This window comes from Dasypus novemcinctus, chromosome 30 (assembly GCF_030445035.2).
Source record: "Dasypus novemcinctus isolate mDasNov1 chromosome 30, mDasNov1.1.hap2, whole genome shotgun sequence".
In the NCBI taxonomy this organism is placed as follows: domain Eukaryota; kingdom Metazoa; phylum Chordata; class Mammalia; order Cingulata; family Dasypodidae; genus Dasypus; species Dasypus novemcinctus.
Window position 1 is genome coordinate 7,615,263 of NC_080702.1, and position 5,146 is coordinate 7,620,408.

The 5,146-nt window shown below is 42.3% G+C and overlaps 1 pseudogene; it reads left to right on the forward strand.

The window, feature by feature from the left end:
• Positions 1 to 234: 234 nt before the first annotated feature.
• LOC131276697 (pyruvate dehydrogenase (acetyl-transferring) kinase isozyme 3, mitochondrial pseudogene) lies at positions 235 to 1,800 on the forward strand (annotated as a pseudogene).
• Positions 1,801 to 5,146: the final 3,346 nt, after the last annotated feature.

Genomic DNA, 5,146 nt, shown 5'->3' on the forward strand with positions numbered 1-5,146 from the left:
TGTGACTTTACTGTGACCTAAAACTTCTTGAAGACATAACAATAATTTAAAAATAATGTAGACACTGAGAAAGAAATGGAAGATTGCCTTGCCACTGTACATACAGGAGAACATTTATTACAGTGATGAAAGGCAAAACATCAAAAAATGTAGAATAGGGGCCTGGGAAAGCCGCGGGGGGCCGGCGGCGGCCCGGGAGCTGCTGCGGCGGCTGCACCCGCGGGGCCGAGGCGGAGGCCGGGCTGCGCGCCTGGCGGACGTGGCCGACCCGCGCCCCCTCGGCTGCGTGGACCCTTGCGGCCGGCCCGGGCGTCCCGGCGGGCCTGTGAGCCGCCCCGGCGAGGATGCGGCTGTTCCAGTGGCTGCTCAAGCAGCCCGTGCCCAAGCAGATCGAGCGCTACTCGCGCTTCTCGCCGTCGCCGCTCTCCATCAAACAGTTCCTGGACTTCGGGAGAGATAATGCATGTGAGAAAACATCGTATATGTTTCTACGAAAGGAGCTTCCTGTGCGACTGGCTAACACAATGAGAGAAGTGAATCTTCTGCCAGATAACTTGCTTAACCGTCCTTCAGTGGGATTAGTTCAAAGTTGGTATGTGCAGAGCTTCCTTGAACTTTTAGAATATGAAAATAAGAGCCCAGAAGATCAGCAGGTTTTAGATAACTTTCTGCAAGTCCTGATCAAAGTGAGAAATAGACATAATGATGTGGTTCCTACCATGGCTCAGGGAGTGATTGAATATAAGGAGAAGTATGGATTCGATCCTTTCATCAGCAGTAACATCCAGTATTTTCTGGATCGCTTTTACACCAACCGCATTTCTTTCCGCATGCTTATTAACCAGCACACACTTCTGTTTGGTGGTGACCCTAATCCTGCTCATCCTAAACACATCGGGAGTATTGATCCCACTTGTAATGTGACTGATGTAGTGAAAGATGCATATGAAACAGCCAAGATGTTGTGTGAACAGTATTACTTGGTAGCCCCAGAGCTGGAAGTTGAAGAATTCAATGCCAAAGCTCCAGACAAACCTATTCAGGTAGTTTATGTGCCCTCACATCTGTTTCACATGCTATTTGAGTTGTTCAAGAACTCAATGAGAGCAACAGTAGAATTACATGAAGATAGAAAAGAGGGCTACCCAGCTGTTAAGACCCTTGTTACATTGGGCAAAGAAGACTTGTCCATTAAGATAAGTGACCAAGGTGGTGGTGTCCCACTGCGGAAAATAGATCGTCTTTTTAACTATATGTATTCAACTGCTCCTAGACCCAGCCTGGAGCCTACAAGAGCTGCCCCTTTGGCTGGATTTGGTTATGGTTTGCCAATTTCTCGTCTGTATGCTAGATATTTTCAAGGAGATCTAAAGCTTTATTCCATGGAAGGAGTGGGTACCGATGCAGTCATTTATTTGAAGGCCCTTTCAAGTGAATCATTTGAGAGACTTCCAGTCTTTAATAAGTCAGCATGGCGCCATTACAAGACCACACCTGAAGCTGATGATTGGAGCAATCCTAGCAGAGAACCCAGAGATGCTTCAAAATACAGGGCTAAACAGGACAAGGTCAAGACCAATAGAACTCTGTAGAGAACCAAATGCGCTGGTCATCTCTGTGAAGAAAGATTGCCTTCTTCAAGTCAACCATAGAGACCTTCTTGCCTCCACCAACTCTGAGTGTGGCACCTTAGTTATTCCAGTGCTTGAATGTTTTTCTCTGTATCAGCTGGACCTTTTCCTTGGAAGCCCTTGCTGTAGCTACTCTCGCTCTTCCACTAAACTAGTAACTTGAATCATTTTTCTTAGTACCTTGCTCTGCGGTATGATTGGTGCCTGGCACAAAAGAACATGGAGCCTCCCTTGGGCTCTCGCGTCCTCATACCCTACACTTCGCAATCATAGTGGTGTGTGCCTACAGCCTCCACAGAATTCTGAGCTCTCTCCCCATTCCAGACACAGCAGGTGCTGTTGTCTGTTGCTCCTTGTGATCAAATACCATGTTTATGTCAAATCTCTGACTATGGCCCAGGGAATCTGGGAGTTGAAGGCATCATCTGAGCTCGTCTTGAAAAATCAGTCCCAGAGCTCTTCCTCCCTCACATGCATCCCACTTCCACACTCTGATTTAGACTTTTGCCTTCCTCCATCCGATCGTGTTCTCATTGTGAGGTGTGGGTATTTTCGTGTTAGATTTTACTCATTGAAGCATTGATTTTATTTGAAAATTAATTTGTATACTTCCATTCTGTTGATTAAAGCATTCCAAAAGTTAAAAAAAAAATGTAGAATATTTTTCAGGTTTTTAGTACTCCAACTTATTTTTTACTTTAGTTTCTCTAAATTATTATATAATATATTTCTAATCTTTAAACTTATCATTACTATTTCATTTTCCTATTAATTGAATTCAGGAATATATTAGACAATCTCTGGACTGACTGTGTGCTGGCTGGGCCCTTAGCCTCAGCAAAGTTACTCCACCTATAATCTGGTTCATTGGACTTACCCAGGTCAGCTAACAGGAAGGTGGGGGTGGTTAACCACCACACCAGGGAACCAAAAGATTCTACAACTGCAAGCAGGAGATTTCCATCCATCAGCTATGGGGGATCTAAGCCCTCTCTTGATTTAGGGGTGGAGTATACATTGCTATCCCAGGGTCATCAGGATGGAGGAATAAAATATGATTTAGAGTAGGCTTACTGGTATTCTATAGAATTATTGTGACTCTAGCAATGGAAGAATCTGTATCATTGATGTGGAGACAGTGGCCATGGGAGTTGCTGAGGGCAGGGAGAAAGGAAGAGGTGTGATATGGTGGCATTTTCAGGACTTGGTGTTGTCCTGTCCTGAATGATATTGCAGTTAGAGATGCAGGATATTATATATCCTGCTATAACCTACTGAATGGACTGGGAGAGAGTGTAACCTACAATGCAGACTATAGTTGATGCAGTGTAGCAGTGCTCCAAAATGTATTCATCAAGTGCAATAAATGTGCCACTCTGATGAAGGGGTTTGGTCATGTGGGAGGCACCAGGGAGGTGGGGAGTGGGGGTATGTGGGATCCTCTTTTATTTTTTAATGTAACATTTTGTATGATCTATGTATCTTTAAAAATGAATTAAAAATCTTTTATATAAAAAAAGAAAATTAAAAAAATAAAAAATAGAAATAAAAAATTAATTTTCCATTTTTAGCACCCCAATATTTTACTTTATTTTAGTTTTTTAAATTATTATGTATTCTATTTCTAATCTTAAACCTATATTACCATTTTATTTTCCTAGTAATTGAATTTTGCAATATGTTAGACTTCATTTTTGAAGAAGTTTTGCATCAAAGAGGGGTTCCACTGTGGTAGGGGAGGAGCACTGATGTGGGGTGCCATTGTTGGGGGATGTATGGATGGGAGGAGGTTATCCAGGGCATGTATATAGGATATATAGATATGTTCAGGTGTTCTTTGGGTATTGACACAGTGGGAAGAGTTTCACAGAACTTAGGGAGTGCTGAGTGCCCATTTTAGGGAACTCTGTCATACTCCCCAATACAGTAGCAACAATCCCCCAAGTGCAAGGGCAAAGACCAGTAACAAAGGATTGTCTAATGATGGTCCCTTGATACTGATGACTATGTGTGAAATTTTCTCTTCTCTTGTGATCCATGCTTACTTTCACTTTGTCTGCTTGTGCTGAGGAGACTGCTGGACTGGCTTTGCCAGTCTACTCATACAGGTAAGACTGTTAAATTTTGAGTTGATCTTAGCTTGAAAGTATAGACTGGGTGGATTTGAGTGCTATTATCAGGGATCTCAAATTTGGGGTTTACTTGTTGATTTTGTAATCACATTTTTGCTTTGAAAGTGGGGAACCTGTTGACTTTGAGAATCTCCTGTATTATTTTGGCTTCATGACTTTTGGTAGAGTTGCCTAGCTATGGGAAACTGTCAGAATGTGTTGGCTATACCTCCTTTGGTTTCTATATTGGAAATAAGTCTAAATTAAGAGGGGGCCCCCTAATAAAAAATGATTTTCTATTGCAAAATTGCCTGATCACAGTATAAATTGGTTGATGATGAAAAGTTAACTAAAAATGACCCTTTAAATTTCAATATTATCTTGCAGTTGGATTTGTTTTATTAAAGGAATCACAAATGAAATTAGTTTAACTGCTAAAAAAGCAGAAAATCTTAGCAAAATTGGAGTTCTCTTTTGTTTTCCAATTTTTAATTTTTTTAAAAGATACATAGATCATGCAAAATGTTACATTAAAAAATATAAGAGGATCCCACATACCCCCACTCCCTACCCACCCACACTCTTCCCACATCAACAACCTCTTTCATCAGTGTGGCATATTCATTGCATTTGATGAATACATTTTAGAGCCCTGCTGCACAGCATGGATTGTAGTTTACACTCTCTCCCAGTCCATTCAGTGAGTTATGGCAGGATATATAATGTCCTACATCTCTAACTGCAGTATCATTCAGGACAACATCAAGTCCTGAAAGATGCCCCCATATCACACCTCTTTTTCCCTCTCCCTGCCCTTAGCAACTCCCAAGGCCACTGTCTCCACATCAATGATACAGATGCCCTCACAAATGTCTGAGGCCATACCACTGAGACTGAAAAGAGCTGAATGGTTCCACAGGAAAAGCAGAAACTATGGGTACAAGACTTCATGGTGCCTGGCCCACAGTTCCAGCAGCCTGTCACTCACCAGCACTCATGGACATCTCCCATGAGTGTTCATCATGCTCACCCCAATGACTGAGACAATTATCTCACTGGATGGAACATATTGGCCTAACATAGACTCCAGTAGCATGATGACCCAGTTAATTGATCCCCTCCCTCTCCTGGAAGTGGCAAGGTGTGCTTTCACTGCCAGACACTTCTACAGGATTCTTGTAATCAGAAGACTATTATCTGCTGCCTAGAAAAAGTAAGTGCCCTATATAGTGCCAGTCCAATTTGACAGTAACTGAGGAACTCCATTTACCAGTCGCCTCTTGCAAGCTTGGGCTAAGGACCAGGGTATTGTTTGGTTTCCATCTATCTTATAATCTTACAAACTTAGAGCCCCACTGGTGCAGGTCTTATAGAAAGGATGAATGGCCTTTTAAAGGAACAAAT